The sequence below is a fragment of the Erythrolamprus reginae genome, chromosome 12 (assembly GCF_031021105.1).
Source record: "Erythrolamprus reginae isolate rEryReg1 chromosome 12, rEryReg1.hap1, whole genome shotgun sequence".
In the NCBI taxonomy this organism is placed as follows: Eukaryota; Metazoa; Chordata; class Lepidosauria; order Squamata; family Dipsadidae; genus Erythrolamprus; species Erythrolamprus reginae.
In genome coordinates, this window is record NC_091961.1 from 23947323 (window position 1) to 23967432 (window position 20110).

Here is a 20110-nt window from a genome sequence, read left to right on the forward strand (position 1 = left end):
GGAAATTATTTGTCCTTATTACAAAAGAGTACTGTGTTCAGTTCTGGTCACCACACTTCAAAAAAGACATTGAAACTCTAGAGAAGGTGCAGAAAAGAGCAACCAAAATGATCAGGGGTCTAGAAACCAAGACTTACAAAGAGAGACTGCAGGAACTGGGCATGGATAGCCTAGAGAAAAGGAGGGCCAGAGCGGACATGATAGCAGTCTACAGGTTGCCACAGAGAGGAGGGGAACACTTTATTCTCCAGGGCACCGGAGGGCCGGACGAGGAACAACGGCTGGAAGCTGACCAAGGAGAGATTCAACATGGAAATAAGGAAGAACTTCCTGACGGTCAGAGCGATCAACCAGTGGAACAACCTACCAGCGGACACTGTGAAATCCAATACTCTGGACATTTTTAAGAGGAAATTGGACTGCCATTTGGCTAGGATGCTATAGGGTTCCTGCTTAGGCAGGAGGTTGGACTTGATGACCCTCATGGTCCCTTCCAACTCTAACAATAAATAAACAAACAAATAAATAAATAAATACATAAATGAATGAATGAATGAATAAATGAATAAATAAGTAAATAAGGACATCTTCAAACAGAAGGATCTTGACAAACTCGAACAATGGGCGCTATCAAACAAAATGAAATTCAGTGGTGAAAAAAGTAAGATTCTACATTTAATCAAGAAAAACAAAATACACAGGTACAGTACATGTGGTACATTGCTCAACAGTATTAACTGTGGAAGGGATCTTGGAGTCCTACTGAACAACCATTTAAATATGAGCCAGCAGTGTGCAGCAGCTGCCAAAAAAGCCAACACAGTTCTAGTTCTACATAAATCGAGGGATAGAATCAAGATCATGTGAAGTGTTAATACCACTTTATAAGGCCTTGGTAAGGCCATACTTGGAATACTGCATTCAATTTTGGTCGTCACGATGCAAAAAGGATATTGAGACTCCAGAAAAAGTGCAGAGAAGAGCAACAAAGAAGATTAGAGGACTGGAGGCTAAAACATATGAAGAACGTTTGCAGGAACTGGGCATGGCTCATTTAATGAAGGACCAAGGGAGACATGATAGCAGCCTTCCAGTATCTCAGGGGTTGCCACAAAGAAGGAGTCAACCTGTTCTCCAAAGCACCTGAGGGTTCCACCTGTGTGGAAACTAAACAAGGAAAGAAGTAATTTAGAACTAAGGAGAAATGTCCTGACAGTCAGAACAGTTAATCAGTGGAACAGCTTGCCTCCAGAAGTTGTGAATGCCCCAACACTGGAAGTTTTTAAGCAGATGTTGGATGACCATCTGTCTGAAATAGTGTAGGGTTTCCTGCCCAAGCAGGAGGTTGGACTAGAAGACCTCCAATGTCCCTTCCAACTCTGTTGTTGTTGTTGTTGTTGTTGTTGTTGTTGTTGTTGTTATTATTATTATTATTATTATTATTATTATTATTATTATAAACACGGGGCTCCCTTTAGTTCATGTCTCTAATTACTCCTTCTATGTTGGTTTTTCAGACATCCAACTGCAAACCAGGATGTTCCAGACTGTCCCAGACACTTCGTCTTACGTCAAGGTAAGACATGACACCATCTTGAAGCAGGTAATGTCCAATATTTACAATATTCATATATTTGATCAGCCATTTGTTGTGTCCATTCAAAAGTGTGGCTTTTGTGTCAATTGATGAATCAGGAAGGACAATAGATGGGAATCTTTAGTTATCAACCACTTGCCTCCTATTGAATTGTATCTTGCACCTTGAGAATGCATTTCTATAATCTGGTCACTTGTTCAACATTGGCAGTTCTACCCTATTTGGCTTTCTTTTCTGGTGTGTTAAATAGGAGTATTTGTTTTGATTCACACATATTTAGGAGCTCCAAGTAACCACCTTCACCCCCCAAACCTGCTCTTGTCTCTTCTGAGACACATGCATTTTGTGTGTTTGTGAATGCATCCTGATTGATCCAATGGAAAAGAAATTGAGAAAAGCAACCTAGAGCTAAGGAGAAGCTTCCTGATAGTTACAGCAATCCATCAGTGGAATAGCTTGCCTCCAGAAGTTGTGAGTGCTCCAACACTGGAAGTTTTTAAGAAGATGTTGGACAATCATTTGTCTGAAGTAGTGTAGGGTTTTCTGCCTAAGCAGGGGGTTGGACTATAAGACCTCCAAGGTCCCTTCCAACTCTTCTCTTCTCTTCTCTTAGAAACATAGAAACATAGAAGTCTGATGGCAGAAAAAGACCTCATGGTCCATCTAGTCTGCCCTTATACTATTTTCTGTATTTTATCTTAGGATGGATATATGTTTATCCCAGGCATGTTTAAATTCAGTTACTGTGGATTTATCTACCACGTCTGCTGGAAGTTTGTTCCAAGGATCTACTACTCTTTCAGTAAAATAATAATAATATTATCTTCTCTTCTCATCTATTCTATTCTATTCTGCATTTGTCCAATTTTGTAATATTTTGTTCTTATTAAGTAAAGTCGGAAAATGGGGCAAAACTCACTTCACCAATGTCTCATTCAACAACATACATTTTGGACTCAATTGTGGTCATAATTTGAGGGCTACATGCACAACTTATTTCCTGAAGATAGAATGTACAGGTTTAGGATTTAGAAAGGGGTGGGTCCCTTCCAACTCTGTTATTCTGCTAAGAAGGAGAGAAGTAACTTAGAACTAAGGAAAAAATTCCTGACAGTTAGAGCAATCAATCAGTGGAACACCTTGCCTCCAGAACTTGTGAATGCTCCAACACTGGAAGTTTTTAAGAAGACGTTGGACAACCATTTGTCTGAAGTGATGTAGGGTTTCCTGCCTAAGCAGGTGACTGGACTATAAGACCTCCAAGGTTCCCTTCCAACTCTGTTATTCTGCTAAGAAGCCGTTCTGTTAAGAAATATTGTTTCTCATCCCTCTATGAGGTGTTTTCCCATGGAATTCAAGGACAAAATGTTCTTGCTTATGTCAAAACGTCACAGGATGTGTGTAAGCAAAGCATCTAAGTTTCAAGAAGTCCTGTCACACCAGAACCTGCCTTGCAATATCCAAGCAATTTGTTCCCTTCAGCTTATGTTTATTCTTAGGTTCCTTGAGAATTCCTGTCTCTTGGTGCTGTTTCCGAATGGGTAAGATTCTTGAAGGTGATGTAAGTTCTACTGCTGGAATTGGTTACGTGTCATGGAAGCCTCCGGGCTGTCTACACTTTCCAATTAGACCAAATGACACAAAAGGAGTGATTGCCTACCCTGGGGAAGGATTGAATGGAAGTGTTCAAAGCCAGGAAGGCTATGGATCTCAGATGATTGTGCAATGGAAACCAGGAATTCCACATGGACGCCTTTAGCACTCAAAATTCTCTTTGTGGAACATGTTTTGCAAGTACCTTCTCTTTCATCAAATTGGATGGGAATGGGTTAAAAAGAAAACAAACATGACCAGATTTTTTTTTAAAAAAAATCATCAACATCCTGAAAACATTGCAAGATCTTAGATACACCAAGAAGGGTTTAGCCCTGCTATAAAAAATAGAGGTCTCCCCTCCTTACAACAGGACTTTTAAGTACAATGTTCCCTTGCCACTTCGTGGTTCACCCTTCATGGACTTGGTGCATCGCTGGGTTTTATAAAATATTAATGGAAAAAATATATCGCAGATTTTCTCTACTTCGTGGGTTTTCTGCGTAAAATAGATCTTTGGAAAATATATATATTTGATGAAAATCCCAAAATATATAAAAATATATTTAAAATGTTAATTCTAACAATAAAACAATGATTTATTTATTTATTTATTTACTTACTTACTTACTTACTTACTTACTTACTTACTTACTTACTTATTTATTGTTAGAGTTGAAAGGGACCATGCAGGTCATCAAGTCCAACCCCCTGCCTGAGCAGGAATCCTAAATCACCCCAGCCAAGTGGCAGTCCAATCTCCTCTTGAAAGTGTCCAGAGTTGGGGAGTTCACAACCTCCGCAGGCAGGTTGTTCCAATGGTTGATCGCTCTGACCGTCAGGAAGTTCTTCCTTACTTCAAGGTTGAATCTCTCCTTGGTCAGTTTCCAGCCGTTGTTCCTCGTTCGGCCCTCTGGTGCTCTTGAGAATAGAGTGGCCCCCTCCTCTCTGTGGCAACCCCTCATATACCTATATACAGCTATCATGTCCCCTCTGGCCCTCCTTTTTTCTAGGCTATCCATGCCCAGTTCCCGCAATCTCTCTTTGTAAGTCTTGGTTTCAAGTCCCCTAATCATTTTGGTTGCTCTTTTCTGCACCTTCTCCAGAGTTTCAATGTCTCTTTTGAAGTGTGGTGACCAGAACTGGATGCAGTACTCCAGATGTGGTCTGACCAGGGCATAGTAGAGTGGTATTAATACTTCCCTGGTCTTGGAGTGTATCCCTTTGTTAATGCAGCTTAGGATGGTGTTGGCTTTTTTGGCCGCTGCTGCACATTGCTGGCTCATGTTTAGTTGATTATCCACCAAGACTCCAAGATCTCTTTCGCAGTTACTGCTGCTAAGTTGGGTTATATATCATAAAATATTAGGAATTACAGTAAATAGTGCATATCTATTCAGAAGCAGCATCGCCCTCCTGAGATGCTACTTGCCTACATGAGATTGTAAACAACACACGATTGGTCGATTGTTGCAGAAGTGACCAACCAGAGAGCGCTGCTTTGTATCCCAGAGCCTGATTGGCTCAGTACAGTAGTGCGTTGTTTACTTTTTGTCTGTGCACAGCTTCCCCATCTCTGAGTCTGCTCTTACACTTGGCTATTTAACGTGGAGCATTGTTTCATCACGTAGATTTAGGAATTAAAAACCTTTTACAGTAACAACACAAGAGCACGCAACAGATTCAAAGTTAATATTAACCGCTCCAAACTTGACTGTAAAAAATATGATTTCAACAATCGAGTTATCGAAGTGTGGAACTCATTACCGGATTCAATAGTATCAACCCCTAACTCCCAACATTTCTCCCTTAGACTATCCACGATTGACCTCTCCAGGTTCTTAAGAGGTCACTAAGGGGCGTACATAAGGGCACTAGTGTGCCTTTCGTCCCCTGTCCAATTATCTTACCTTTATCTCATATATCATATGTATTTTCTTCCTTTCATATATCTTCTCTATTTTTACATATTATCTTTATATATATTACTTCATGTCTATTCTCTGTTCCATATGTATTGTGTATTGGACAAATGAATGAATGAATAAATAAAATAAGTGTAAATGTACAATACATGCAGAGAACAGGGTGGGAATGGTTATTAAGGGAATGGGAAAGGTTTATGTAGTGTAAAAGTGAGGGGGAGGGTTTATAAAGCCTTAAAATAGTGTATAAATACTTAAATAAATATAGCGTCCCTACTTCATGGATTTTCATTTACCGTGGGGGATCCTGGAATGTAACACCCGTGATAAACGAGGGAACATTGTACAAGATAATCCTCAACTCAATGACCACAATTGAACCTAAAATGTCTGCTGCTAAGCAAGGCAGCTTTTCAGTTCTATCCTGTTCTATGTCTCCTTTTCTGCCACATTTTTAAAGCGAATCACTGTAGTTGTTAATGAATCACACATCCATTAAATAAACCGAGCATCGCCCATTGATTTTGCTTGTCGGAACTGTCTGGGGAGGTTATAAATGACGGTCACAGGATGCCAGGCCAATTGTCAAATAGCCAAATTTTGATTACATGACCCTGTGGATGCTTCAATGGTTGTGAATATGAAAACAGGTCGTAAGCAGTTATGGCCTCCTACGGGTATGGTCAGGTATGCAGAAATGGTAGAAATATTTTGATTTTTTTTGATTTTTTCCCTTCCGGGCTCTGGGTGTATTTTTCCTATCGCAATAAATGAGGTTGAATGTGTATAATTTTAGAAGAGCTGTGCGTGTGTATGTGTACATACACATACAGTTTATATAGCAGATAATGTATATTTTTGTGTGCCTGTCTGTAATATGTATATACACGTATGGCCTATATACATAGAATTAAATAGTATATTTTGGATGTTCAGTAATAGTAAGTGAAAATCCCAGCAACCAATTAGGTCCCACAGAGTTGGCCTTCTCCGGGTCCCGACAACTAAACAATCCCGTTTGGCAGGCCCCAGGGAAAGAGCCTTCTCTGAGACGGCCCCAACTCTCTGGAACCAGCTCCCCCTAGAGATTAGAACTGCCCCCTCCCGCCTTGCCTTTCGTAAACTTGTCAAAACCCACCTTTGTCGTCAGGCATGGGGGAACTGAGATATCTCCCCCGGGGCCTATACAATTTATGTATGGTATGTTTGTATGTATGTCTGCTTAATAATATTTTAAATTGTAAATTATTAGATTTGTTATGAACTGTTTTATTGTGTTGTGAGCTGCCCCGAGTCTACGGAGAGGAGCGGCATACAAATCAATCAATCAATCAATCGATCGATCGAACGAACGAACGAACGAACTATTTATTTATTTATCTATCTATCTATCTATCTATCTATCTATCTATCTATCTATCTATCTATCTATTTATTGGATTTGTATGGATACACACATGGATAATGTATATTTTTGTGTGCCTGTGTGTGATATGTATGTACACATAGGGTATATATACACAGAATTAAATAGTATATTTTGGATGTTTACTAATAGTAAGGGAAATTGTATCTCCCTGAGGCGAAGGAGAGGCCAGGCACCCTAAACCTAAACCTAACCCTTGATGTGAGTGACGTCAAGTTGGCCATCTTTAAGCCAGTCACGTGAACTTTAAGCCACCCCCGATCACATGATCATCAAGCCACTCCCACCTGGTCACATGGCCAGCAAGCCACACCCACAAAATAAGCCACACCCACAGTGTGGTAGTAAAAAAAATGGCAGCCTTTCACTAACCTTCACCTATATAATATGCCTCCTGCTGGCTATTCAACACATGGATTATTTCATAACCTCGGATGCATTTTGCTTGGAAGCTACAATCCTGCCCAGTTTTAACATTATTGATTTCACCAAACTGACCAGAACATAGTCAGCCTGCTTACAACTGACTTGGAGTAAGTGTCAAACATTGACAGTGAAACTAAGGTTTTCATAGAAAATATGGATTTTTGAGGCCAAACTTTGGAAGTAGAAGAGTTGGCATACAAGGGATCCTTGCTTCAGATCGGGCAGATTCTAGAAAGTTTTACGGAATATTTTTTAAAAAATGATAGAATGAGAGAAACAACTAATTGAGTAGATGAGACAAAAACCAGAACATCCTGGTATTTCTGCCTTAAACTCAGCAGAGTTTAAGGAAAAACTCTGGAGAAGGAAAAATATGGAGATCAGAATTTGTTTGGCACGTAAGAGCTGCCATTTGTTTTCACGGAGAGAGACATTTGAAACAGATGATTAAACTCTTGGTCACAAATGTGGGTTCTTTCAAAACTCACTTGGACCCGGGATTATGTTTAAATAGTGCATGCATGCCCGTGTACACATACATGCACAGAGATATTTTTTTCCCTTTTTTCCCTACAACATTTCTCAAGAATGTAAACAAACCGAGCCTGAAACATCTGGATTACACATTTTTAAATCAACTCCAGTATGTATCAGAATTCTAAATGCAGGCAGCTGCTGCTTCCCTTGTCTAAAGAAGGGTGTGATAAAACCCATGCGCCGTGTGAAAATTGCTTCTTTCCTCTTTGTCAGGCTGCTCTGTGAACTTCGCAATGGGATTCTTTATAAACACAAATAGCAGTAACATCCAAAGACAGACACTCCACCCTATCTGAGCTGGACCGCTCAGCCATTAGTGCAGGGCTACCCCAATTATTTTCTGTTACGCTCTTCCCAGGAAGAAGTAAACATTTCGGGGGGCCGACTCTCCAATTTGGACCCCAGTGGAATTTTAGTGTTAATATTTATTATTTTACTTATTATTAGTTACAAGCAAATTATTGGCAGGGGAAGGCTTCTCTAGCCACTTACCTGGGAGTAAGCCACACTGAACTTGATGGAGACTGTTTTTGGCTAGGCAGACATAGGCTTCCATGGTTAGAGCCAGGGTGGCACAGTGGTTTTTGTTTTTAAAAGATTAAATACCTTATTATTTGTTTGTTTGTTTGTTTGTTTGTATGTATGTATGTATGTATGTATGTATGTATGTATGTATGTATGTATATATGACGGTCTTGGTATATTCGGGTTTCTTCCCGTATAGGATTTTGAAATTTCTGGCGACGTTTCGACGAGGTCTCACTCGTCATCTTCAGGCTGGTGTTTCTGTCCTTGTTCTAAGGCGAACACTGCGAGACCTGAGCTGCCTTCCTTCTATAAATACTGGTGGCTGGGTGTGGTCTGATGGCTCAGCAATTGCCTGTTGTGTAGAAACTTCCTGGTGAGTCAGTGGGGTAACATCTGGGGTCGTTGATGTAGCTGAGGTATGCTGATTAGTTAATGGTTGAAGATTAGGCGTGATATCCTGAGTAGTTGGAACTTGCAGGCTACTTGATTGTTTTACAATGTGTATTCTGAGTCTGGTTTCTATGGTTGGGATACGTTTGAGGGCTGGTTTCCAGATGTCTGGTAAGCGAGAGGTATCATCTCGCTTGTTCATATTTTGGGGATGTTTTTCTATCTCGATGGCTAATATGAACAAGCGGGATGATAAGGCTCTTCCCCTGGGGCCCGCCAATAAAATCCATAATAAAATCCTGCTAAACTTTACACTTATTCTTACATAAGGGTAACAACAACCAGAAATAGAATTTGCTACATTTCTTAAGGATACACAATATCACCCTACTATATGCCTTATTCAACCAAACAATTTAGTTCCCCTTTTCGGGCAAAGTAATGCCAAGTCAAGGTCTTTATAGAAGCTGTAGCATAGGTCTGACTAAGTAGATTAGACTAGAGCAGTGTTTCCCAACCTTGGCCACTTGAAGATATTTGGACTTCAACTCCCAGAATTCCCCAGCCAGCGAAAGGTTGGGAAACACTGGACTAGAGCATGGGTCTCCAACCTTGGCAACTTTAAGACTTGTTTTCAGAGTTCTCAGCCAGCTGGGCAACACTGGGAATCGAAGTCCACAAGTTACCACGTTTGGAGACCCCTGGATTAGAGGTTTGTCCTATCTCGTGTTGAGACCTGGGGAATCCTGCGGTTAACTATTCCAAGGTTGCTGTTCATTTGTGTTGATCTAAAATGATACAGCAAAACAAAACAGCAAAAACACCCATTCCCACTGAACTCCATTAAAGAATGAATGAGCCTTTAGCCTTCTTTTCACAATGGGACAGTGAACTGCATGAGATGGGCTGCAATCCAAAGTACGAAGTCTCAAACTTTTCCTGATATTATCATGATCTGTAGACATAAGCAACAGTCTTTTTGTTTATTTCAAGGATAGATTGTTTTCAGACCAAGACTGTTTTCACGATCCGAGTGGAAAGGAAGCTAAATGACTCATATAATATTGAATGCACAGAGAAATCCAGAATTCAAGTATAAATAAAATAAACTTGGGAATAGCTAAAAAGCTGAGTTAATGGCAGACACACTTTGCTTGCAAAACTTCTCACTTTTAGCCTTGGGCATCTCCAGATAGGAAAGGAAATGGCTTCTGTTTGAAGCTGTTAAGAGCTGATCCTACTTGGTTAGCCAAGCTAGGCGACCTGGTAGGCTCCAAATATTTGCTCCTTTATATTTTATCAGCCTACAGAGGGTCAACATTATAACAGATTGATTGATTGATTGATTGGTTAGCTAACAACAGCAATAAAACAGTATATAACAAAATCCAATACTAAAAACAGTTAAAAACCCATTATATAAAAACCAATCATACATACAGACATACCATGCATAAAATTGTAAAGGCCTAGGGGGAAGTGTATCTCAGTTCCCCCATGCCTGGCGGCAGAGGTGGGTTTTAAGCAGCTTTCGAATGGCAAGGAGGGTGGCGGCAATTCTAATCTCTGGGGGGAGTTGGTTCCAGAGGGCCGGGGCCACCACAGAGAAGGCTCTTCCTCTGGGTCCCGCCAAGCGACATTGTTTGGTTGACGGGACCCGGAGAAGACCCACTCTGTCGGACCTAACTGGTCGCTGGGATTCGTGCAGCAGAAGGCGGTCCCTGAGGTAATCTGGTCCCTGAGGTAATTTAAAAACATTAAAGATGAAATTGGGAAGCAGTGTCATTGTTAGGTTTTAGTTTCTTGAGTCATTTTATAGCTGCCTCTAGAGAAACTCTGACACCATTCTACTGGGTTCTTGATGGAGCCCTCCAAAAAATAACAGATACCCCAAAATTTGATTCACCATACATTAAAACTAGGATGACAATATTTTTCTATGAGCATTTGCCTCAACAGGGCTGATGATTTTATGAAATTAGAAAGACAAAATCATACTGTTTTATTCTCTAATCAGGGGTACAATCTGCACCCCCTCAATATTCTATATATCCTTTAACCCAGGGGTCCCCAAACTTTTTACACAGGGGGACAGTTCACTGTCCCTCGGACTGCTGGAGGGCCGGACTATAAAAAAAACCTATGAACAAATCCCTATGCACACTGCACATACCTTATTTTAAAGTAAAAAACAAAATGGGAACGTACTATTTAGAGGGGGGGGGAGAAAGAAGTCTGAAATTCATATATGTTTATGTTTTGTTTTTAATTTTCTTTTGTTAACATCTGATTGGCTATATAAGGTTTTCTTGGCTCATGGAAAAATGTATAAAGAAAGAAGGAAGCACTTTGGCATAATGAAATATAATTGGTGTACTTTTTTGAGGAGGGAGTTTAATTAAAATAAAATGAATGTAACTGGATGACAAAATTAGAAAAAAAAACGTTTGCAACTTTTTTGATGATTGATATTAGTTACTAACAAAATACCGCATTTTATTCATGGAAAATTAGATGTGTTCCTGTCACTCACTTGCGGGCCGGATAAATGGGCTCAGTGGGCCGCATGTGGCCCCCGGGCCATAGTTTGGGGACCGCTGCTTTAACCCTAGGTCAGATATCTCTTCCATCTCCTCCCAGATGAAAAGTGAAAAAGATTTTGAATGAGCCCCCACCCAACCCCAAAGAAATGCAGCTCAATATATTTGAATAAAGAAGAAAAATTATCCAAATCATTTGAAAAAGAAAAAAGAAAAAAATGCCACCAACTCTTTATGTTTATAGAAATAGTTCTGGCTATGATTATTCCAGTTGGTAAAGTCCTTGGCTGTTCAGAACATCTTTGGCCAATGATGCTCTATGGAAGGGATCTTCAACCTTCGCTTTGCTGGCTGAGAAATTCTGGGAGTCTTCAAGTTGCCAAGGTTGGAGATCCCTGGTCTATGGTGGATTCATGTTAGAAATCTCTATTTATTTCTTCATGCAAAGTGAAGAAATTTGGGAAATATCTTCGGCCAGTTCAGAAAAAAAAAAACCTTGGTTTTACTATAGCTGCCCTGAAAAGTAGCAGCCAACATGTGTTAATTATTACAGGGCCTAATATTGGGTTACATTTTCCCCACAAGCTTCAAGAAAACTGCTCTACTTTTTCTTAACCTCCAGAAACCTAGGTGCCTCCAATTATTCTTTCAAGGTTTCATTTGACAGTTCCTCTATTGGTGATTCACTATCTTTCAAAAGAAAAATCAGAGGGGTGGTCCATAAGATGGGAATACTGTCGAAAGTGCAAAGTAAATAACTTAAAAAGAGCATATTGGTGTAGGAAGGCTTTGGGTCTTAATAGGTGATTTGAAACTGGCAAGCCTGTTATTTATTATTATTATTTATTTATTTATTGGATTTATATGCCACCCCTCTCCGTAGACTCGGGGCGGCTAACAACAGTGGTAAAAACAACATGCGACAATCCAACACTAAAACAGCTAAAAACCCTTAATTTAAAACCAATCATACATACAAACATACCATACATAAATTGTAGAAGCCTAGGGGGAAAGAATATCTCAGTTCCCCCATGCCTGACGACAGAGGTGGGTTTTAAGAAGCTTACTAAAGGCAAGAAGGGTGGGGGCTATTCTAATCTCTGGGGGGAGTTGGTTCCAGGGGGCCGGGGCCGCCACAGAGAAGGCTCTTCCCCTGGGTCCCGCCAAATGACATTGTTTAGTTGACGGGACCCGGAGAAGGCCCACTCTGTGGGACCTAACTGGTCGCTGGGATTCATGCAGCAGAAGGCGGTCCCGGAGATAACCTGGCCCGGTGCCATGAAGGACTTTATAGGTCATAACCAACACTTTGAATTGTGACCGGAAACTGATCGGCAACCAACGCAGACTGCGGAGTGTTGGTGTGACATGGGCATATTTGGGAAAGCCCATGATTGCTCTCGCAGCTGCATTCTGCACGATCTGAAGTTTCCGAACACTTTTCAAAGGTAGCCCCATGTAGAGAGCGTTACAGCAGTCGAGCCTCGAGGCGATGAGGGCATGAGTGACTGTGAGCAGTGACTCCCGATCCAAATAGGGCCGCAACTGGTGCACCAGGCGAACCTGGGCAAACGCCCCCCTCGCCACAGCTGAAAGATGTTTCTCTAATGTGATCTGTGGATCGAGGAGGACGCCCAAGTTGCGGACCCTCTCTGAGGGGGTTAGTAATTCCCCCCCAGGGTAATGGATGGACAGATGGAATTGTCCTTGGGAGGCAAAACCCACAGCCACTCCGTCTTATCAGGGTTGAGTTTGAGTCTGTTGACACCCATCCAGACCCCAACAGCCTCCAGACACCGGCACATCACTTCCACTGCTTCACTGACTGGACAAGGGTTGTCATCTTTTCATGAGTAAAGATAAAATACAACTGCTTATGGGCCAGGAGGATCCAAGGAATAACATAGCTTGTTCTTGTGCTCGAATAGAGAGGTAAAATTTCTTACAATACGTTTTGGAAAAACAATGGCAGTTTTCAAGGGATTTTTATGGCAAAATTCATGAAAAACACTACTTTTATCACAACTTGTTCAACATTCCTGATTTGGGGATGGAAAAGTGCTCCTTGTTTGGAAATTGTGTCTTCTGGTGAGAAAAGGCAATGGTTCTATTCTCAGTTCATACTGAAGCATAAATTTTGATTAGATAATTCCCTACAAGGAGGGTAGGGAGAGGTGTCATCATTTTCTGTCTGTAATTAGACAAAGCCATGATGGTGCAGTGATTAGAATGCAGTATTGCAGGTAAAATCTGCCCACTGCTAGGAATTTGATGCTGACTGGGTCAAAGTTGACTCGGACTTCCATCCTTCCGAGTTGGGTAAAACGAGGACCCAGATAGTTGAGGACAATATGCAGATTCCGTAAACCATTTAGAGAAGGCTGCAAAGCAGTTTGAAGTGGTATATAAGTCTAAGTGCTATTGTTATCATCCATCCTTCCTTCCCCCATCCCTTCCCTCCCTCCCTTCCCTCCCTCCCTCCATCCCTCCCAGGAGTTAGAATGCAATGTTGCAGGCTAATTCTAACAATTGCCAGGAGTTTAATTCTGACCAGCTCAAGGTTGACTCATCCTTCCAAGATGGATAAAACAAAGATCCAGATTATTGAAGGCAATAGGCTGAGTCTGTAAACCACTTAGGGAAGGCTATAAAGCAGGGGTCCCCAAACTTTTTACACAGGGGGCCAGTTCACTGTCCCTCAGACTGTTGGAGGGCCGGACTATAAAAAACTCCCTATGAACAAATCCCTATGCACACTGCACATACGTTATTTAAAGTAAAAAACAAAATGGGAACAAATACAATATTTAAAATAAAGAAGAAGTAATAAGTAATTAAGTAATTAATAATAAAGTAATAAAGTAATTTATACTTCTTTATTAACAAGTAAATTTAAACTTAAATCAACAAACTCCATTTCTCCTTCCTTCCTTCCCTCCCTCCTTCCTCTCCACTTCTCTCTTCCTTTTTTCTCATTTGTTTCATTTTCCTCTCCCTCGTTCTTTTCCTCCATCATTTTCTCATTTTTTTCTCTCTCTCTCTTTCCATCTCTCCTTCTTCCTTTCTCTCTCCATCTCTCCCTCTTTCTCTTTCTTTTTTTCTCTCTGTCCCTCTCTTTCTTTCTCTCTCCTCTCTTTCTCTCACTCACTCTCTTTCTAACTCTCCCTCTTTGTATCTCTCACACTTTCTCTCTCTCCCCCCTCTCTATTTCTCCCTTTCTATCCCTCCTCTTCATTTCTCTCTCCCTCTCTATTTCTCCCACTTTCTCTCTCTTGTTATATCAATCGGTAAAATCTCGTGTGCTGCCGCGGGCCGGTTAAAAGACCTCAGTGGGCCGCATCCGGCCTGTGGGCCTTAGTTTGGGGACTGCTGCTATAAAGCAATTTGAAGTGTATATAAATCTAAGTGCTATTGTTATCTTCCATCTTTCCTGTCCTCCCTCCCTCCTAGTGGTTAGAATGCCGTTCTACCAATTGCCAAGAGTTCAATTCTGACCAACTCAAGGTTGACTCATCCTTCTGAGTTGGGTAAAATGAGGACCCAGATTAGTGAGGGCAATAGGCTGACTCTGTAAACCACTTACAGAGGGCTATAAAGCAATTTCAAGTGATATATAAGTCTAAGTGCTATTGTTATCATGGATAGATGGATATACCGTATAAAATATTGATGACAGACAGACAGACAGACAGACAGACAGACAGACAGACAGACAGACAGACAGACAGACAGACAGACAGACAGACAGATAATGCATAGGTAGATGGATGGGTGGGTGGGTGGAGGGGGACGGATTAATAAACAAGCAAATAATGGGGAAACAATTGTGAAAATGGATGAAATAAAGCCTGCCAAAATTGGTCTATATCAGTGTTTCCCAAAACCTTTGACATATGGTACCCCTTCTATAGTTTTTGTAACACTTAGTACCCCTCATCAACAACACTGGATGTATTTTAATAATAATCAAAATAGATTTATTTTTTCTTTTATTTTTTTGGTACATACATAAAATAATAACAAAAAAATAAAATTATTTATAATAAAATATAAATAAAAGTTATATTATAAATAACATTTATTTGGATCAATGAGAAGGATGGAATTGTTTGTGCTGAGATGACAGATCATCATAATTTGGTTCCCTGGTTGTTAATTTTAATCTGAGATGCAGTTCCACATCCAATAGTCTGTTCCTTTTTTCTGACTTAATGTCTACAAATGCTGAAAAAGCAACTTCACATAAATATGAAGTTGGAAAAGGCAAGATGTATTTCAGAACTTTTTGTGAATGCATACCCCCACCAAACTCTTTATTTATTTATTTATTTTGTCCAATACACAATGAGGGTTTTAATGGGTATATAACTATATACACATAGTAAAATACATGATGAAGGTTATAGAGGAGATACTCATAGTATATCTAAGAAATAATAGAAAAGAAGGTATAGTAATAGAACATATCAATGAAAGAATAGAAGAAGAGATATAGGAATAGAGGAAAGGTATAGGAGATATAGGAGAGCAAAAGGACAGGGGATGGAAGGCACTCTAGTGCACTTGTACTCGTCCCTTACTGACCTCTTAGGAATCTGGATAGGTCAACCGTGGATAATCTAAGGGTAAAGTGTTGGGGGTTTGGGGATGACACTATGGAGTCCGGTAATGAGTTCCACGCTTCGACAACTCGGTTACTGAAGTCATATTTTTTACAGTTAAGTTTGGAGCGGTTAATATTAAGTTTAAATCTGTTGTGTGCTCTTGTGTTGTTGTGGTTGAAGCTGAAGTAGTCGCCGACAGGCAGGTCGTTGCAGCATATGATCTTGTGGGCAATACTTAGATCTTGTTTAAGGCGTCTTAGTTCTAAACTTTCTAGGCCCATACCCCTTCCCGTACCCCTGGGAGTATGCATACCACACTTTGGGAAACACTGGTCTATATAGACAGAAGGAAAAAAATGGCAAATAATATCCCCACTAATCCACACATAAACACACCACCTTATTTGATGACATATTCTTCTTCGGGGCTGGGGACTAGGTTAGGTTTGTATGCTTTCACAAAGTGAGGGAAAGGATTTTAAACCCACTTAATGAGTTCGGCAGGAAGTTGTACTTCATAGAATAATGTCTTGCTTTTTAAAAAATTACATTTTCACAGAGGCATAAAGTTTTCGGTGTTATACAAAGAAGCATATTCATAAGGAAAATGGAACTGCGGTGAATGAAAACATTATTTAGTTGTTCTTTGCAATGCCCTGACAGCTTTAACAAGTTTAAAAGAAAAATGTGAATTGTTGGTGGCTAAAAGGGGTCACATTTTCACCGGGCAGGAAAATATTGATATTTTTGACAAATGAAGAGAAAAATTCTTTTGAATTTTATTCGACAGTGTCACAAATGGTCAATGGCTGACAGAGAAAATGTCTAACTCTACATCAATTTGCCAATGATTCAGTGGTAGATTCAGTGATGGGCTCCTATGAGTATGGTCAGGTACACAGAACCGGTAGAAAAAGTTTGAATTTTTTTTATTTTTTTCCCTTCTGGGCACTGGGTATGTTTTTCCTATTACAGTAAATGAGGTTGAATGTGTTTAGAGCTGTATGTGCATGGGTGTGTACATACACATACAGTTTATATAGTAGATAATGTATATTTATTTGTTTGTCTGTCTGTCTGTCTGTCTGTCTGTCTGTCTGTCTGTCTGTCTGTCTGTCTGTCTGTCTATCTATCTATCTATCTATCTATCTATCTATCTATCTATCTATTGGATTTGTATGGATACACACATGGATAATGTATATTTTTGTGTACCTGTGTGTTATATGTATGTACACATATGGCATATACAGTGTTCCCTCGATTTTCGCGGGTTCGAACTTCGCGAAAAGTCTATACCACGGTTTTTCAAAAATATTAATTAAAAAATAACTTCGTGGTTTTTCCCCCCTATACCACGGTTTTTCCCGCCCGATGACGTCATATGTCATCGCCAAACTTTCATCCACCTTTAATAAATATTTTTTTAAATAAACTTTAATAAATAAACATGGTGAGTAAATGGTTGCTAAGGGAATGGGAAATTGCAATTTAGGGGTTTAAAGTGTTAAGGGAAGGCTTGTGATACTGTTCATAGCCAAAAATAGTGAATTTACTTCCGCATCTCTACTTCGCGGAAATTCAACTTTCGCGGGCAGTCTTGGAACGCATCCCCCGCGAAAATTGAGGGAACACTGTATACATAGAATTAAATAGTATATTTTGGATGTTCAGTAATAGTAAATCGATAGGGAAATTGTATCTCTTTTTTGATGAGTAGAGGCCGGGCACCCTAACCCAGTGATTTTCAACCTTTTTGAGCCACGGCACATTTTTTACATTTACGAAACCCTGGGGCACATTGAGTGGCGGGGGGTGGGGGGAACGGGACTAAAAAAAGTTTGGACAAAAAAATTCTCTCTCCTCCTCCCTTTCACTCTATTTCTTTCTCTCCCTTCCTCTTTCTTTCTCTCCCCTTCCTCTTTCTTTCTCTCTCTCTCCATCCCTCTTTCTTTCTCTTCCTTCCTTCCTCTCTTTTTTGGTCTCTTTCTCTCTCCCTCCCTACCTCCCTCTATGTCTTTCTCTCTCCTTCCCTCCCTCTCTTTCTCTCTCTCTCTTGCTCTCTCTCTCTTGCTCTCTCTCTTGCTTTCTCTTCTCTCTCTCTCTCTTTCTTTTCTCTTTCTCTTGTTCTCTTTCTCTCTCTCTCGCTCTTTCTCTCTCTTGCTTTCTTTCTCTCTCTCTTGCTTTCTTTCTCTCTGAGCTTCGCGGCACACCTGACCATGTCTCGCGGCACACTAGTGTGCCACGGCACACTGGTTGAAAAACACTGCCCTAACCCTAACCCAAACATTTGATGTGAGTGACATCAAGTTGGCCACCTTTAAGACAGACACATGATCTTTAAGCCACCCTGGTCACATGATTGTCAAGCCACTCCCATCTGGGCACATGGCTGGCAAGCCACACCCACAAAATAAGGCACACCCACAGTGTGGTAGTAAAATTTTTTGCAGCCCTTCACTGGGTGGGCTGCTCCCAGTTCGGACCAGTTCTGTGAAGTGGTAGCAGCAGTAGCGGGACTGGCTCAGTCTTCCTACCTGGAATGCTTCGGTGCATAGCAAACTAATTTACAACCTACTGCTGCAATGATTGTTTAGTTTCAAGGAATTTTAATTCGATTATTTTATTGTCAATTGGACAACAATTTGGAGAAACCTGGAGGGTTTAGGGAAGCTGCCTGAAGCCCCGGAATGCAAAAAACAGCACAATGGGCAAACTGGAAGTGCATTTTCCAAACTTCCGGTTTGCCCATTGGGCTGTTTTTTGCACTCTGGGGCTTCAGGCAGCTTCCCTGAACCCTCTGGAGTGCAAAAAAACAGTACAACAGGCAAACTGGAAGTCTGTTTTTCTGAATTTCCGGTTTGCCCATTTTTTTCATGCCCCAGGCTTCAGTGAGGCCTATGCACATCCTCGGGGACAGGGGGGATTGTGCGCAAGCATGGGGGCAGCATGGGGGAGGGAAGGTGTGTGTGCATGTGCACATGCTAGCACACCAACACGCACTTTTCCTTTCCTCCCTCCCTCTTTCTTTTTTCTTTCTTTCTTTCTCTCTGTCTTTCTTTCTTTCTTCCTTCTTTCTTTCTCTATTACTTACTTACTTACTTTCTTTATCTCTCTCTCTCTCTTTCTTTCTTTCTTCTTTCTTTCTCTTTCTCTCTCTCTTTCTTCCTTTCTTTCTCTCTCTCTTTCTTTCTTACTTTCTTTCTCTCTCTTGTTCTTACTTACTTTCTTTCTTTTTTTATATCTCTCCCCCCTCTCGCTCTCTTTCTTTCTTTCTTTCTTTCTTTCTCTCTCTTTCTTTCTCTCTCTCTCTCTTTCTTACTTACTTTTTTTCTTTATCTCTCTATCTTTCTTTCTCTCTCTCTTTTTCTTTCTTTCTTTCTTTCTCTCTCTCTTTCTTTCTTTCTTTCTTCTTTCTTTCTCTTTCTCTCTCTCTCTTTCTTCCTTTCTTTCTTTCTCTCTCTCTTTCCTTCTTACTTTCTTTCTCTCTCTTGTTCTTACTTACTTTCTTTCTTTTTTTATATTTCTCCCCCCTCTCTCTTTCTTTCTTTCTTTCTCTCTCTCTTTCTTTCTTTCTCTCTCTCTCTCTCTTTCTTACTTACTTTTTTCTTTATCTCTCTTTCTTTCTTTCTCTCTCTCTTTCTTTTTCTTACTTTCTTTCTTTCTCTCTCTCTCTTTCTTTCTTTCTTCTTTCTTTCTCTTTCTCTCTCTCTCTTTCTTCCTTTCTTTCTCTCTCTCTCTTTCTTTCTTACTTTCTTTTACATCTCTATTTGGAATACCCTCCGGACTGCCATAGCATTTACACATTTAGATGTGTATGTAGATAGATGGGGGAAATTACTTTAGCTCACTGTACACATTCCAATGTCCCAGGATTGAGTCCTTACTGCCATTCTAAAAGAATCTACAAGATTGCTTTAAAGTACATTAATAGTTTATCTTTTCCCAGAACAAATTTTATCCTGTTCTTCATTACAACGGCGATAACTACCACACTTTATTTTCCGATCTGGTTTATAGATAATAGGGGCTGGGGGCTTTACTTCTCCTGGGTAAAAAAAAATCACATACTGAAGTTGTTAGAAAGAAAATGAGAGAGGCAAACACACACAGAGGGAGAAAGCATAAGGAACAATGTTTTACACTGCAAGATTCTTGTTTTTCCAGATTCCAGAATCTAAGGAACCAAATCCTTTCCGTTAATTCAGTAATTCTGCTGACCTTCTTAAAATCCCATTCTTGGAGGGGGGGACGGGACATATAGGTAAAACATGCAACTCTATTTTTAGCTGGGCAGCACCTCTCTTTGGCCCTCCTGCTTCTGCAACAAGGCACTCTGCAATGGGAGAGCTGGGCGTTGGGGGCTGGGAGGAGAGGAAAGCTTTAAATCTTTCTTTTAAATCTCCCATATATGAAGTCTGAGGAATAAATTCAAAGCAGACCTGGGTGCCTGAAGAAAAGTTAGAGAGAAATATTCTGTTTCATTCAAGCACATCAAGGGTCTAGCTGGAGTCTTGTTTAGCTAAGGTCAGACTAGACGA

At 40.4% G+C, this 20110-nt stretch overlaps 1 protein-coding gene across 1 annotated transcript in view; it reads left to right on the forward strand.

Annotated features, from left to right (window-relative positions):
* Positions 1-1558: 1558 nt before the first annotated feature.
* Positions 1559-20110, forward strand: part of FLI1 (Fli-1 proto-oncogene, ETS transcription factor) — a 145211-nt gene continuing 126659 nt past the window's right edge. Inside the window, exon 1 of the mRNA XM_070765187.1 lies at positions 1559-1576. The gene's annotated coding sequence lies outside the window, so the exon portion shown is untranslated. The remainder of the gene's footprint in view (positions 1577-20110) is intronic.